The 17,438-nt window shown below is 45.4% G+C and overlaps 1 long non-coding RNA gene across 2 annotated transcripts; it reads right to left on the reverse strand.

Annotated features, from left to right (window-relative positions):
* Positions 1 to 2,433: 2,433 nt before the first annotated feature.
* Positions 2,434 to 17,366, reverse strand: LOC134886831 (uncharacterized). Of its 2 annotated transcripts, none has more exons than XR_010170919.1 (4): positions 17,094 to 17,366; positions 16,770 to 16,849; positions 3,876 to 3,979; positions 2,434 to 2,818 (listed from the first exon to the last, which is right to left on the reverse strand). It is a non-coding gene; the product is annotated as an uncharacterized LOC134886831 (long non-coding RNA). The 2 variants fall into 2 exon arrangements; XR_010170913.1 differs by having other exon boundaries at positions 2,434 to 3,067.
* Between the last annotated feature and the right edge of the window lie 72 nt (positions 17,367 to 17,438).

The following is a 17,438-nucleotide window of genomic DNA, read 5'->3' on the forward strand; positions in this document are numbered from 1 at the left end:
CAGATACTTAACTTGTGTCAACATTCAGGATGTCAACACCAGAATGTCAACATTAGAAATGTCAACAACAAGCCGACTGTCGATATTCACCATTTCAACATTCTGGCAATGCCGTCATTATGTCAGTATTGATTATACTTACACCTAGAAAATAATAACTTTCATTTACCTTCCTGCCCCCATGTATTTTAAATATACATTGCTCAGAATACCATTCCGGAAACTGGGTCTCACAACCTTAGGTACCAGCAACATGTAACACATAAGCTATTTACTCCTGTGTAGCAATCCTTCTAACGGTATGTACACACGGTAAGATAAATGCTTTCGATTTTGACTATATAGTCAAAATAGGAAGGAAAGTTAGTGCAAATCGCAAGGTGTTATGCCACTTGCGATACTAATTCGATCCTGATGCACGGTCCTGCGGGATCAGTATCGTAAGGCTAGATAGACTGTGCAGGCAAGTCAATTTTGACTATCTAGTGTACTATCTAGTACAAAGTATAGTCGAAATTGGCACTTAGCAAGGGTCTCACCGTGTGTATGCACCTTTATTCTAACTATGGGGGTAATTCCAAGTTGATCGCAGCAGGAAATTTTTTAGCAGTTGGGCAAAACCATGTGCACTGCAGGGGAGGCAGATATAACATGTGCAGAGAGAGTTAGATTTGGGTGTGATGAGTTCAATCTGCAATCTAAATTGCAGTGTAAAAATAAAGCAGCCAGTATTTACCCTGCACAGAAATAAAATAACCAATAATAACCGGCAGTACGGATGGTGTAATGGTTAGCATTACTGCCTCACAGCACTGAGGTCATGGGTTCAATTCCCACCATGGCCCTAACTGTGGGGAGTTTGTATATTCTCCCCGTACTTGCGTGGGTTTCCTCCGGGTACTCCGGTTTCCTCCCACAATCCAAAAATATACTGGTAGGTTAATTGGCTCCCAACAAAAAAAAAATTAACCCTAGCATGAATGTGTGTGAGTGTACATGTGATAGGGAATCTAGATTGTAAGCTCCACTGGGGCAGGGACTGATGTGAATGGGCAAATATTCTCTGTAAAGCGCTGCGGAATATGTGTGCGCTATATAAATAACTGGTAATAATAATAAATAATAATATCTTACTGTAGTACGTGTCTGTGAGGTCAAGACCCCTGCATGGAGGATGGAGCATTGTGTGTTATAGATACAGGGAGATGTAAATGAATAAGGTGCACATATCCCCCTCAGATGGCATAAAATGCTTTATGCCTATGGAGGCATTCTAGCAGGATAAGGATCTTATGATCCCTTTTCGCAGCCTTGGGCCAGCTCTAGAAAGTGACACTGTGCTCATTCGCAGTGTCAGATTCCTAGGAGAAATCTTTAAAAAATGTGGAAGACTCCTTCAATATGACGAGTCTCCTCCAATATGTAACTCACAGGGACAACAGCTATCGCTACCACTGTCCCTGAGAGCTACCGTTAGTACATAGCAGGGACATTGTTGGGGAAAATGAAAAAGTCCATTGCTAGACGGAATGTTAATAATCGCAACACTGATGTGATTACTAATACATAGGCTCCTAAGGCTCATTTAGTTTGGAGCAGTGCTCTCATCTTGACTAGTCTTTCATATATTGTCTCTCCTTTGAAAAGCTGGTGCTCATCTCTTCTCCAGGCCACCTCAGCACAGTGAATATAAGGGGCAGAGTTGTTAAGCGTGGCATGAATACAAATGAATGTGTGCCAAAGACACATGTGTCCTGTAACATAGCCAGCATTTGGATGACATTAGTTTACAATAGCGTTTCTTCAGTCCAGCCAGATTAGCCCTCGGTATGACTTGTGATCAGCATGACTGCAGTAGACTGATTAAAGTAGCAGAGAAAGTCAGACAATGAGGCAAGTAATGGGAAGATACTTGTGGGAGACCTCACAAATTACTAATTCATGGAGATTTCACTACGATTAACAATTAGATGCTGACCTTTGGATTTGGGAACTGGACCTTTTGACACTTGTGTTGCGACCTTTTACATAACTATTGTCACAACCTCTTCCACATTTCTTGCCTATGGTAATCTTCTTATCACTCTTTTACATAGCCTTTTCATGCTGGCCACCGAACATTCATCCCTTCTAATTGGATCAATGTTTTTACTTGAATAATTGCGTCAATGTATATATTTCAGAGGCAGTGGAGTGATGCTAAGCTTCCGGCCAATACTGAGCAGCAGCAGTAACCCTACACTCACCACACTGCCCGTCAGTTAGGGTTCCTTTTCTGCATGAACAGAAATAACCAACTGGGTTGGAAGGGGCGCTCAAGCTATAGCTCCAATTAATGTGTATTTAGCAGCTGTCTAGATAGGCTAGTCACACCTATAACATCATACATACAAACAAGAAAAACAGGAATGAGACAGCGCTGACTGAGATGGATTGTCGTTAAAATTACAATAATATTTAATGAATTAAAATTAGATTACAATAAAATATTTAAATGAAATAGGTCTCACTGCACTAATGAGCTTATAGTTACCATACATATGTATAGATTAATCACTTGCCGCTTGATCCAATGTCCCCATGGGACCCGCACGGTTTGAATGTCCCTTATCCTGGGGTTGTTGCACAATCTCCGGGCCGAATGCTTGTTATAACAACGCTGGAGGAATGTCTGTCCCAGTAGTGTGGCAATACAACAGGAAAGTCCTCACCAGTAGTGCGTAGTTGTAATGAAGTTCGGTCCTTGTTATATGGATGTGGGTACAAATGGCAGCGCTATTTGGCAGAGTCCACAGAGGTCCAAGCGGTGATGAATATTCTGTGAAAAGGTGACACAGGCTCACAGCTGACGCGTTTCACAGCTAACTGCTGCTTTATCAAAGGGGACACACGGGCACAGGGACTGACTGCTGGGCGGTGAGCTGGAGCGGCTGCTGGGCTGTGCAGTGCTCCGGGGGTCAGAGAGTAAGCGAGGTCCCCGTATCCCTGTGTCCCCGGCTCTGCGGTGCTGCAGGAAGACAGTAGGGTACAGCGTATGGCTGTGGAAACTCCGGTGGACACCTGAACCCTTAACCATAGGGAAGTAAAAAAAAAGTGAGTTGTCTCATAAACCACTACCCTTTTCTTGCTAAACACTCACTATTTACTAATTTATTTATCGCTCAAGCACGATTTGCTATAATATTTTTTAACAAAGTTGCACCTTGCACTGGGCACTTGCCACTTTTTTGTGATTGCACGAAGTCACTTTATTAATTCTGACAGTACATGATACTGACACATTCCTCCTCTCCCTGTGTATTTAAATACTGCATTTGACGAGCACATCTACACTGCTACAAGGGATAGCGGACGAATACCCAAGAAAGACCTATTACAGGCAAATTTTTCTGGTATTTCTGGTACGCATATAAGAACTTCATTTAACTGTAAAAAGCACTGAAGGCGCAAAAGTTTTACCACCTATGAACATTACATATCCGCACTTACAGGAATATAAGTCACCTGAAAACGCATTTGCTGCCACCTTATCTGGGGTGCAAAAATACAGAGAGGCCTTATAAGGACATTTATAACTTGTCACTTTATTATTTGTTATATGTTAAGATTTGTGTTGGTATTTATTACATATTGAATTTGTGTGGTAGTAGCGCTTCTTTCACCATTTTTATATATATATATATATATATATATATATATATATGTACATATATATATATATATATATATATACACATACACACAAAAAGGTAAACAGTGGCACTCCGGACCAACAAAAGTCATTTCACAACAGCATCTAGTATGTCAACGTTTCAGCACTTTTATTGCACTTTCGTCAGGATCAGCAAAGCAAAACAAACAGTAAGCCCACTAACCTATAAATACTCCAACTTCCATGCGTGCTAGCCGCTTCCTCCTCCCAACCGGCCTGGGCTTCGCTGCGAAAGGACGTCAGCAAAGTGTGACCATTGCTAGGCAACTATGTATACAAAACATTGTGAACGCTAATAAGAACGTATACATGGAAAGGCAATATACAATAAAGACAGGGCACTTTGCATATTTTGATGGCTAAAAGATGTCAGTTCAAATAAATACTATTGAAACCCATTGTATCACGTTCTGAAAGTGTTTACAATAAGCACTTAATAGCACAATACAATGTAACAAAATAGATACATTAGAACATTCTTGGCACCAAAGGAGTCAGCAAAATGTGACCTATTACATTGTAACTTGGAACCCTGATCAGTGCAAGATGTAATAAAAAAAAGTTATAGAAATGTTATCTTTAACCTATTGACACAAGTGTAAATTTTTACACTCGTGACAGTTTGAGATAAACTCTCTAAAACTATTTTTTTAGAGCATTTTACCACAACTTATATGGGATGTAGTCATGTGACCGGCGGTCAGGAGACCGACAGTCACATAACCTCCCCCTACATCCTGCCCCCTCACAATTACGACAGTCGGCATGCCGTCCAACAGGGACTTTTCCACCACCAAGCCCGCAGTGTGGCGAGCGCAGCGAGCCCTTCAAGGGGCTTTCTGCATCCGCACCCCCCCTCCCTTGCCGGGATACCGGCGTCGGTATGCTGACCGGTGGTCTCCTGTCCACCGGTCACGCATACCACACCCACTTACATTGCTAAAGGTTTCTAGTTATAACGTTATAATGTTGAGAATCCTTTTGAAGGCAATGACTGCCTGAAGTCTGGAACCCATGGACATCTCCAAATGCTGGTTTGCTCATTTGTTATGCTTTGCCAGGCCTTTACTGCAGATTAGGGAGGTCAATCCCGGCATTTAGGCCAAAAAACGTCCAAGATTCAACCCCAGGATTGGAAGCTCCAATCCCGGGGATTGCAGGATTTACCTGCCCCTAAATGCCGGGCAGCGTTGAGCATCCTCAGGAGGCTCAGACACTGCCTGGCTCCCCCTGCCCTGGCAGTGCGTACTGCGCAGCGTGACCTGATGTCAGAGGTCACGCTGTGCAGTCTGACACCTGCAGCCTGGCTTCCACCCACGATAGTATTTGTGTGGGCTGGGCGGGTCTTCAACCCATTCCCGGGTATCCCGGGAATCCTGGGATTGATCTTTTTTCAATCCTGATACCCGGGATTTAAAAAAAGGCCCAGGATTGGCCTCCCTACTGCAGATGTCTTCAGTTGTTGTTTGTCTGTGGGTCTTTCTTCCTTTAGTATTGTCTTCAGTAAAGGTGCCCACACCATAGGACGATATGGAGCCTTTTGACACGATATTGACGCATCGGGCTGACTTATCGCAAGTAAGTGGGCCGCATCGTGTGTGGTCCACTTATGAATGCCATCAGAGGCGCGCTCTTAGGGGTCGTAGGCAGGGGTAAGATCTGGCCCTATCGCTTGCGATTATGTGATCTAACGTTAGCACACTGTGAGTGAGGTTCCCTGGACTCACAACATCGTGAGTCCAGGAGCTGCTGGTGGCTAGCGTTAAGATGAAGGGGTATCGCATGCGATGGAGCGCATGCGATACCTCTTCCTAGTGTATGGGCATCTTTAGTGAAATGCATTCTCAATCGGGTTGAGATCAGGTGATTGATTAGTCCGCAGAATATTAAATTTCTTTGCCTTAAAAAACTCCTGGATTACTTTCGCCGGCTGTTTTGGGTCATTGTCCATCTGTACTGTGTAGCACCGTCCAATCACCTTAGCAGAATTCAACTGAATTTAAACAGACAGTACTGTATATCTCTATACACATCAGAAGTCATCCAGCTGCTTCTGTCTATTGTCACATAATCAATAAAAATGGGTGACTCAGTGGTACTGGAAGCCATGCAGGAACATACCACCGTGTTTTCCAGAAAATGCTTAAAATCATGAGCCATTCCAAGCCTTCACCATACTTTTTTCTTCCTATCATTCTGATAAAGATTGATGTTAGTATTATCTGTTTAAATAATTCTTTTCCAGATCTGGGCTGGCTTTTTTAGATATGTTTTTGGCAAAATCGAATCTGGCCTAGACTTAAGGCTTATGAATGGTTTGTACAGAGGCGTAACTAGGGTAGGGTGAGTGGGGCACCTTGGCAGGCCCAGGCGCCTTGGCAGGCCCAGCAGAAGGGGGCGCTGCCGGCGGCCAGGACATCATGCCCACTCGCCCCCGTCAGGCCACAATGTGAGGGGGGGAGAGCGCAGCGTCTCTCCCTCCCCTCAATGTCCTCACCGCCGCTGCCAGCAGCCGGCGGTGTTAGCCAATCAGAGCTTACGGACCGGCTCCTGATTGGCTGCCGGTCCGCGAGCTCTGATTGGCTAACGAACCATAGCCGCCGCCGGAGATCACATAGCCGCTGCCGGAGCGTTGAAGGGCAGGAGAGGCGCTGCGTTCTCCTCCCCTCACATAGCACAGAGGGAAGGAAGCGGTGAGTGACCGGGGAGGTCTGGGGGGGGTCTTATATCTGGCACTGTGGGGCAATGTAACTGGCACTGTGGTGCATGTAACTGGCTCTGTGGGGCATGTATCTGGCACTGTGGGGCACGTAACTGGCACTGTGGGGCGTTGTAACTGGCACTGTGGGGCAATGTAACTGGCACTGTGGGGCATGTATCTGGCACTGTGGGGCATGTATCTGGCACTGTGGGGCATGTAACAGGCACTGTGGGGCATGTATCTGGCACTGTGGGGCATGTATGGCACTGTGGGGCATTGTAACTGGCACTGTGGGGCGCTGTATCTGGCACTGTGGATCTGACACTGTGGGGCATTGTATCTGGCGCTGTGGGGCATTGTATCTGGCGCTGTGGGGCAATGTGTATCTGGCACTGTGGGGCGCTGTATCTGTCACTGTGTAAAAAGGGGACTCTGCATGCGTACTGTGCAAAAATTGAATGAAGGTGTGCTAAGAGACGACACGGGGTAGGTGATAGTGTGCTGAGAGGCGACACAGGGGGTAGGTGATAGTCATGTTGGCATGGCCCATTTTCAGTGGCCACACCCCTTGTGCTACGTGGCCACACCCATTTTTTTTTCGGCGCGCGCACATACTTCTTTTGGTGTGTGGTTTTTTTTGGGTGGGCACTCTTCATCTTGCCCTGGGCTCCGAAAACCCTAGTTACGCCTCTGAGTTTGTACCTTGTGGTGAACACTTTGTATTGGCTCTCATGAAGTCTTCTCTTTAGAGGAGACTTGGATAATGATATATCTAACCGCCTGAAGAGTGTTGTAGAGTGGATTTTCTTTACAATGGAAAGGATCCTGCGATCATCCACTAATGATGTCCAGGTCTTTTTGTGTTGCAAAGCTCACCAGTATGTTCTATTTTCTCAGAATTGTACCAAAGTGTGGATTTGGCCACTCGTAATATTCCTACTAACGCTCTGATGGATTGTTTTTGTTTTGCAGAAACTTGCATTGGGAGCTCCTTTGACCACATGTTGTGGGTTCACCGCAACATCTTCCAAATGCCATTGCCACATTTGGAATCAACTCCAGGCCTTTGGACTTCTTAATTGAAGAATAAATAACAAAGGAATAGCCCAGACCTGTCCGTGTAACAGCTTTTGAGTCAGTTGCCCAATTACTTTTGTTACCCCCTAAACCCTTCCTCCAATTTGGATATGAATACTCCCCAACTAAAGTTGGATTGTTCCGAGTGTCAGAGCAGTAACCATCGGGAGGCAAGCGCAGTGTGTCTCAGATGCTTGCGCAGACTGAAAACATTGTCCGCTTGCGTCCAATGTCGTCCCTGTGTCCAGCTCTGCATCACGCCCCCTGGTCCTGAATCCTATTAGAGGAGCATTTTAAGGGTAATAAATTAAAGTTATACAGGGAGTAGCATGATAAGTGAATGGTAAGTCGATTACATTTAAGGAAATAAATATATACAATTGCTGTCACTTGATTACAATATTCAGCACTTCACATTACACACAAATTCATATTTAGGACAAATATTGCTGCAACTGTGACCTTGTTTGTGAAACAAAATGAGCATTGTCATAATTATAATATGGCATCAGTGATAGAAAGATGTGATCAGTTTCCTGTATGAGTATCACAGTAGAGATTACACCACTGCAAAGCATGTATGTTATGTGAACACCCCTTAAGCATCCCCTGGATGTTTGTAGGGGTCAGTGACGTGCGGTGAGGTCAGTGGCTGGGGAGGCAATGGCTGATAAATAAATCCCCCCTCCTATATATATATATATATATAATACATATACATATATATTTTTTTTTTTAAAGCGTACGGTTCCCTTATTTAACTACAACCAGCACCAGGCTGAACCAGCCAGGAAGGGTAATGCCATAGCAGGGGGAACACTCTGTGTGGGGTCCCACTGTCATCACATTAACTACTCCCAAACCAGTCAGCCCAGGGCTGGAATTCCTCGGAAAGTGGGGACACTAAAAAGAAAAAATAGGGTCCCCCCTCCTGAACAACAACCAGCACTGGGCTGAAAGCCCAGTGCTATGCCCCGCACCCCTGGTGGCGGTGGGTGCGGGTTTCATGCTATGATAATATTGTTCTTTACAGGTGGCCTACAGGACCCAGCAAGCCTGCCCCAGCATGACGGAACTTGGAAAACTACAAGTGGCTGCATGCCCAGACATTAAGTACCTGGAGTCTTCCTGTAAAGAAAATATTGAAATAAAAACAAGACCCTTTTTAAAAAAAAAGTTTTATTGTACAGGGTCTTCACCTGGGGCAGCTCTTTTTCATGGCCGTCGCCTTCCCAGGGCTCCAGGTTTCTTACTCCGACGTCTTCACATGGTGGGAGCGACGGCCTTTTAGCTCTTTTTCATGGCCGCCGCCTCCCCAGGGCTTCTGAAATATTCACCTGGACTTCCACAGCGTTTCTGCCTTCAGGAGGTCTTCTCTGATCCTCCTCCGCCATCGGACTGACAGCCGCTCCCTCGCGCTGACAGTCAGCCAGGGTGGACGGGGTGATGGCGCTGCGAGCCGTGACTGGCTCGCGGCGCCCATCTTGAATTTTAAAAATTACGCAAAGGCGCCATTTTGAATGGCAGGCAGGCACTGGATACTCTCGGAACTAGACCTGCAACTAATGCCCCATGCATCTCCGCCGCCGCTATGCCTACACCGCCGCTGCTATGCCCCCACCTCCAGTGACGGATCCGCTGGCCAATCACATACTCCTCACTGACAGGGGCGTGCTTTCATGGGTGAAAGCACGTCCCTGTGTCACAGCGGCACTTTAGTAGGTGCCGCTTCTTCATTTATTTTCAATGGACTTTTACAGCCCGCGGCATGGTCCCGCCCCCCGCTTTGGCCCCTGTCCCATTGACAATGGGAGGCACTGCTGTCGTGCCGCCCAAAGACAATTGAAATGTCAAAATAATTCAGATAATATGAAGCAGATACTTATGACATATAATGTGTCATAAGTATCTTCTTTGTATTATTTTAATCATTAATGGCGCCTCCCCTGACCATAGCCAGATTAAGGGGGGATGCAGGGCATACTGTTCCCCGTGCCCCCCTTTGTCAGGACCCCCCCCCCCCCTTCCCCCCGGCAAGAGCACACTGACATCACTAGCTTTTCCTCTTATGCAGCAGCAGAACCAAGAGCCAGAATGCGAGCAGGACAGTAGGCAATGCAGGTAGAGCAGGCATGTCCAAACTGCGGCCCTCCAGCTGTTGTGAAACTACATATCCCAGCATGCCCTGACACAGTTTTCCTGTCAGAGAAAGCTAAATCTGTGTCAGAGCATGCTGGGATGTGTAGTTTCTCAACAGCTGGAGGGACGCAGTTTGGACATGCCTGAGGTAGAGCTACCGACTGAGTTTTCTGACCAGAGGAGAGATAGGAGGATGGAGAGAGCTATAAGTAACACAGGGATCCCAGCTTCTCCTCCTACCCTCCTGGGTGTCCGAGTCCTGTGTAAACTGTTATGCAACTAAACCATTTGTGTCTAGAGATACAGACACACATAGGGAGTGCTCCTGAGTCTTGTCCCAGTGTGTAAGTAGTACAGAGGCTGCTGCTATTCTTGCATGTGACAAGGTAAATTATTTAATTTTTTTGTGTGTGTTTTAAGGTGAAGTTGTCATTGTTCCACTACAAGAAAAGTTTATAAAATAGTTGTCTTTCAGTTAGGTGGAGCTAAAAACAGTATCCAGGCATTGTTAAACTATTAGTTAAAACTAATATACATCATTGGTTTAAATTTCATATACACAATCTATACCTCCCATCGTGACCTATTCTAGGAGGGATTAAAAAAAATGCTCTCTACCTGGACTTCCTTCTTAATTTGCAATCACCTGTGTTGAAGTATCTTTCTTATCAATTAAATAGTTCAACACAGGTCACACCAATCATATATTAAGTGGTAGAGAGCATTTTGTCCCTCCTGGAATGGGACATGTTGGGCGGTATGCACAATTTAATCTACATTCCCCACCTTCCATCGGGGCCCCCATGTCTTAAGTGCCCCGGGAACCCCCAGGGCTTAATCCGGACCTGCCCCAGACTGCACGTCCCTGGTAGGGGTGCCATAGCAGATATCTATTTGTGATTGAAGTAGCTGCCCATATAGTGAAATTCACCAAGCTCTGGGGGTCATTCCGAGTTGTTCGCTCGTTGCCGATATTCGCAACGGAGCGATTAAGGCAAAAATGTATTTTAGCACAAAACTTAGTAGATTTACTCACGTCCGAACAAAGAATTTTCATCGTTGAAGTGATCGGAGTGTGATTGACAGGAAGTGGGTGTTTCTGAGCGGAAACTGACCGTTTTCTGGGAGTGTGCAGAAAAACGCAGGCGTGCCAGGATAAAACGCGGGAGTGTCTGGAGAAACAGGGGAGTGGCTGGCCGAACGCAGGGCGTGTTTGTGACGTCAAACCAGGAACAAAATGGGCTGAGCTGATCGCAGTGTAGGAATGGTTAGGAAAAGCACCAGGAAAAGGAAGCCAGTGTGGTTCACAAAAGAAGTATCAACTAGTGTGAAAGCAAAAAAGATGGCTTTTAGGAAATACAAACAGACTCAAAATAATAACGACAAAGAGGTGTATCTGGACAGACGGAAGGATGCTAAGAAAGTGATCAGACGTGCAAAGGCAGAAGCTGAGGAGAAAATGGCCCAGTCAGTAGATAAAGGGGGCAAAACTTTTTTTAAGTATATAAGTGAAAGGAGAAAATCAAATGGAGGAATAATAAGACTTAAGACAGAGAGTGAGCATTTGGTGGAGGGAGACAAGGCAATAGCAGATCACCTAAATAATTATTTTTGCTCAGTATTTACTACAGAAGAAGGGATGGGGCCACAGTTAAGTTGCAAGGACATTCATAAAAATAAGGTAGATGAAAATACATTTACAGAGGAGAAGGTCCTAACAGAACTTTCAAAACTAAAAGTAGATAAATCAATGGGACCAGATGGGATACACCCAAGGATACTCAAAGAGCTAAAAGATGTGCTGGTTACACCTTTAACAGAATTATTTAACCAGTCACTAAATACAGCTGCTATTCCAGAGGACTGGAAAAGAGCAAATGTAGTTCCACTGCACAAAAGTGGAAGCAAGGAAGAAGCAAGTAACTACAGACCAGTAAGCCTTACATCAGTAGTAGGGAAAGTAATGGAAAAACTATTAAAAGAAAGAGTAGAGGAATATCTTAAATCAAACAACTTACAGGATCCAAAACAGCATGGATTTACTGGTGGGAGATCATGCCAAACAAATCTTATTGACTTTTTTGACTCTGTGATAAAAATAATAGATCAAGGGGGAGCTGTAGATGTAGCATATCTAGACTTTAGTAAGGCATTTGACACTGTCCCACATCGCAGACTGCTAAATAAACTTGAAAGCCTGGGGGTGGATTATAAATCAGTTAAATGGATAAGAACCTGGTTGCAGGATAGGAAACAGACAGTCGTAGTTAATGGAGTGCAATCTATGGAGGGAAATGTTACCAGTGGAGTACCCCAGGGATCTGTACTTGGTCCAATTCTCTTTAATATCTTTGTTGGTGACATTGCAGATGGTATTGAAGGGAAGATATGCCTTTTTGCAGATGATACAAAGATATGCAACAGGGTAGACACACCAGGAGGGGTAAAACAAATGATTGGTGACCTAGGTAGGCTTGAGAAATGGTCAAGAACGTGGCAACTACAGTTTAATGCTAAAAAATGCAAAATCATGCACTTGGGTCTCAAAAACCCAAAGGCTAAGTATAGTATCAAGGGTACTATAATGGAAACTACTGAGGAGGAAAGGGATTTAGGAGTAATTATTTCAACTGACTTGAAGGCAGGAAAGCAATGCAACAAAGCAATGAGAAAGGCAAGTCAGATGCTTGGTTGCATAGGGAGAGGAATCAGTAGCAGGAAAAAAGAAGTGATAATGCCACTGTATAGGTCATTGGTACGGCCCCATCTGGAATACTGTGTCCAGTTCTGGAGACCCTATCTCCAGAAGGATATAAATACATTAGAGAGTGTACAAAGAAGGGCAACTAAAATGGTGCATGGCCTACATCACAAAACTTACCCGGAAAGGCTAAAAGATCTTAACATGTATAGTTTGGAGGAGAGAAGGAAAGGGGAGACATGATAGAAACTTTCAAATATATCAAGGGTCTTAACAAAGTTCAGGAGGGAAACATTATCACCTTGCACTTATCACTGCTTTATCACTTCTCCAGACTTAATACATCTGTCCCACCATCTTTAAATGGTGTTAGCCATTGTAGCTTACAGACTACATAATGCACAATTTAACAGGCAAGTAATCTGTAAAATTTCTTGCCGGTAATGGTCACATACATCTGCACAGTTTGACCACAGTGCATGCGCAGTAGCACGCCGAGGGCCCCACAGCATATAGTAAAGTGATCGCATCAGCAATCATTTTACTAAACACATTGCAGGGCCGGCCTCTATCAGAGTCCCCGTCCCTAAGTGTGATTATTAATACATTCCTGCTGTACACTGGGGCAGATGTATTAAGCCTGGAGAAGTGATAAAGCAGTGATAAGTGCAAGATGATAACGCTCCAGCCAGTCAGCTCCTAACTGTCATTTTTCAATTCGGTAATGACTGGCTGGTTTCACAGACACATTTCAAAACGCACTTGGATTTTTTTTTTTTAAAGTAGCAATCAGGTAAAAGGCAAAGCCATGCCTCGTAAATGATTGCTGCTATAAAATAACGTCTGAGTTTGGCTGGGAACCCGCACCTCCGGCCAACTCAGACTTCATTACCTCCATCCGTAAGTTTCTTATGAATGTGTGTTCAGGGGACTGCAGCCAATATTGGAGATATTTCCTGTGGTTCCTCATGTTCCCATAGGGGCTGTTTTAATGCCAAATTGACAAAACTGCACATCCTGAAAACTAACCTCTAGGAATGGACATTGGAAGTCTATCATCAAATGGCTGCAGCCTTCTGACATCAAATGATGCAATGTGGTGGCTAAACCATTTGATGGTATAATGGTTATATTGGGGATCAGTACGTAATCCCGCTGGACGGGATCCCAGCGGTCAAAATACCGACGCCAGAATCCCGACCACACAATCCCGACAGGGGTGGCGAGCGGAACGCAGCCCCTTGCGGGCACGGTGCCTCGCTACGCTCGGCACACTATTATATTCTCCCTCTATGGGTGTCGTGGACACCCACGGAGGGAGAATATGTCGGGATTGTGGCGGTCGGGATTCCGGCGTCGGGATTTCGATTGCTGGGATCCCGTCCAGCGGGATGTTGACCGCATCCCGTTATACTGTGTGCACTCACAGAAGTGATCAGAGCTTTGCGCATGCGCACATTAGCTGAGCATCGGACACCACTTCCAGGTGTCTGCAGCTGAAAAAAGACAAAGCAAGTCATCGGATGGGCATCAGAAAACGGGTGGTCTTCAGTTTGCCGAATGCCGGGATCCCAGCGCACAGTATACCGGCGCCGGAATCCCGACACACGGCATATATTCTCCCTCGTGGGGGTCCACGACCCCCCTGGAGGGAGAATAAAATAGTGTGGCGCGCGTAGCGCGACACCGTGCCCATAGCGTGCGCAGCGAGCCCGCAAGGGGCTCCTTTGCGCTCGCCACGGTGTCGGTATGCCGGCGGTCGGGCTCCCGTCGTCGGTATGCTGGTCGCCGGGAGCCCAGCCGCCGGCATACCATACTACACCCTCAGAAAACCACCTCAATGCTTGACAAACATTGATTACCCACAAATCCGTTGAAAAAGTACTTCCATCAGATCGGAAACCATCAGCATCCAATGTTCATTCCTCAACTCTATTACGCAGAGAACAGAAAATGGCAGTTCTCCAGGCTACTACATACATCCTGAAGTAGCAGCCCATTATCTGCTTAGGGAGAGCATGTAGCTGAGCAGAACAAGCAGCAGAAACTAGGGATGGGACCCTTTAAGAAAACATTGGTATTACCAATGTTTTTAACTTGGCTCACAAAACATTGGTTCAGGAACATCAATGTTAACAGATTTTTCTATTTTTTTTTAAATAGAAGTAAACTAGCTATTTACAGTCTCACATCTTTTTCTTTCTTTTCTTAGTCCACCCCTCCTCACTCAGCCTCCTCAATTTCTATTTTTATCTCTGTCCTCTTCCTCACTCATAGGGGTCTATTCATAAAGAAAATTAAAAAGAATTGTTACTTATCACTATACATCGCATCGGTTTGATGCGATGTATAGCTGGTATAAGTAGCAATTCACGTATACTCACCTCTCCGACGTAGCGCTGCAGTGTCCAGGGCTCCAGCGATGCTGTCCCCTCCTGCGATGACCGGAGTCATCCGGCGGGTCCCTCTGCGCATGCGCCGCCTACTGACAGGTCAGGGGGCGGAGCTAGAGCCATGTGCGGACAGAGAGCAGCAATTACCGCACCGCAGTTCATGTTACGCCATCCTGAGAATTCCACGGAGGAGCGGAAAGCTCCTTCATGAATTGCACTAACCATACTAAAGTATGGTGAAGCAATTCCGGCACGGAGCGGAGGTGCCGCTGGAGAAGTCATGGTAACCCGCTCTGTGAATTGCGGTAAGCAGAGAAAAGCCCCGTTTAACACAAAACAGGGCTTTTCTCTACTTTATGAATAGACCCCATAGTCTCTCATACTCCTCTCGCTCTGCTGCACCTCGCACAGATGATGTTACATCCAACTGCCACTACAGGGACCATCATAGCAGGCATACAGTGAGTAACTGACACTATCACTCACTGCTTATTCGCCAATAGCCAGCCTACAGCTGTCAGCCAGCCTGCCCCCCTGATCTGTGTGCTGCTGATGATTGGCTGACCAGAGTGTCTGTCACTTTGACAGCTGTTGCCCCTTGGAGTCAGCAGCATGCAGCGGCAGCAACACCTGACAAATGACAAGTCCAGCCAATTTGACTGACTTCCAAGTCCCAAAAATCCGACACTAACTCTGAGAAGGTAATTTACTAAGCATCAACTTCTAAAATCTGGTGCTTCCGATGGTGTTAATGGCCGAAATGTAAAAGGTCAATGCTTTTACTAGCGGTGTTTTGCTAATAAAATCATAGGCCCTTTTTCGCACAAGCGATCACCTGCACAGTTTCCTGATTATCGGGAAACTGCTCAGGACCTGCTCTGCGCTTGTGCAGAACAGTTTCTGCGTGATCGCAGGCAGCCCTCTGTAAGCCTCTGCCTGTCGCGTTTGAGGTGCCGGGATGGCCAGCGTTGATTAAAATGTGGGGCTGTTGCCCCCATTTTCCGGGAGTGTCGAGGCCAAGGTCTGCGTCTAGAGATGCAAATTTCTTGTCCTTGTAAGGCCCCCTGCGATGGTCAGCAAAAGCTGAGGCTTACTCAGCTGGCCAGTTGCAAGGAACATCATGACCACTGGTCACGCTGTTGATCCCAGGCTACGACGCCGGTCACAGCGTTGGGATCGCATATGCAGTAAGGAGGTGTTTAATACTTTCTATGGCATTTGCATTTTTAGTGATCGCATTTGCAAAGCTGCCTGCATGCAGCTTAACAAATGCGATCACTGCTGAATGAGGGCCGTAGTCCTTTTAAATTTTGGTCATAAACACGATCGGAAGTGCTAAACCTCTGAGAGCTAAATGTATCATGCCTTGGAGAGAGATACAGTAAAGTACTAACCAATCAGCTCATGTATTTTATAGGTTGTGTTTGAAAAATAACATTTAGAAGCTGATTGGTTGATACTTTATCTCTCTCCAAGGCACGATACATCTGTCCCTGTCAGTGACAGGCCAGATGAGAAGCTGCCAGTGAGCTCACCACTGACGGCACACCCACCCCACATACGTCACATAGCCGCCACCCGCAAGGATTCCCTGAAACAATCATAGCCCCTGCTGTCTCTGGCTCCCTAAATTTATCGGAAATCTAGCGATGGTTAAGAAATGTTGGCTCCTCACCTTCGCAGGGTTAGACACCAGCCAATGGAACCATCCCATCGATGATTCCAAAGAAACAGCATGTAATTCCCAACCCTAGCAGAACCTTCCCTCATCTGACAGTCAGAGCTAGCCGATCCTTTCTGCAAAGTGAAGAAGCTGGATGGGCAAAATGTGAAATTGACTAAAAGGAAATAATTTGCTGGGAAAGGACTTTTCCCCAGGGCTGTCCCAGCATTGCCATATCGCTAGGTTTCAAGTGAAATTTGCATTTTTTGCTTTCTGAATTGGTGCAATATTATCACTTTCAAAAAAATAAATCACAAAATATGATAAAGATGCCACTAAGAATGGTGCTATCAATGAATTCATTTACCAGCATTCTTACATACCTGCTATGTCACTAGTACTGCATGGCTTCCACTTTCATGATAAATGTATTTTCAAATATTATTTTACTCGCATGACACATCTATTGGAAAAACATCAAAATGCCATCAGGTATTCAATAGAGTAAATGATGTGGAAAACAAACACTGCACAGTATCTGAGTAATAAATAAAAATCATTTTGTTATGTAAAAAGTTATAATTAGATTCAATATTTTGGATGATCAAAACTTTTTAAAAAAACAACTTAAAAGTAGTAGAAATAAAGCCAAACAAATAAAACGAAATAAATAAATAAATAAATAAATAAATAAATCAGCAACTAACCACCCTGACTTATATGGATACATGTGACGATGAACCGTTACTCCAGTGAGTGGCAGTGCCGGCAGTGAGTCCTTGCAGCGGCTCCTGTTGTTGCCTTGGTTCCACTGCTGAATGCAGAGCGTAACTGAACTCCAGCAGGGCTGATCTCATTGTTTGACTTCGCACTGGGAAAGCTGAGCCCTGTTTCCACCTTCGCTCCTCCTCCTCCTGCTCCTTGGATATGGGGGGAGACTTGGCTACGAGAAAAGGATGTGAAAATATGGCGAAGTTTTCCTGGGAAATGCTGTGTGGGGAAGTGTGCTAGAGAGCTGCGAGAGCCCCCTGTGCGCCCACCAGCCCTGCCTG

This window comes from Pseudophryne corroboree, chromosome 1 (genome assembly GCF_028390025.1).
Source record: "Pseudophryne corroboree isolate aPseCor3 chromosome 1, aPseCor3.hap2, whole genome shotgun sequence".
Classification (NCBI taxonomy): Eukaryota; Metazoa; Chordata; class Amphibia; order Anura; family Myobatrachidae; genus Pseudophryne; species Pseudophryne corroboree.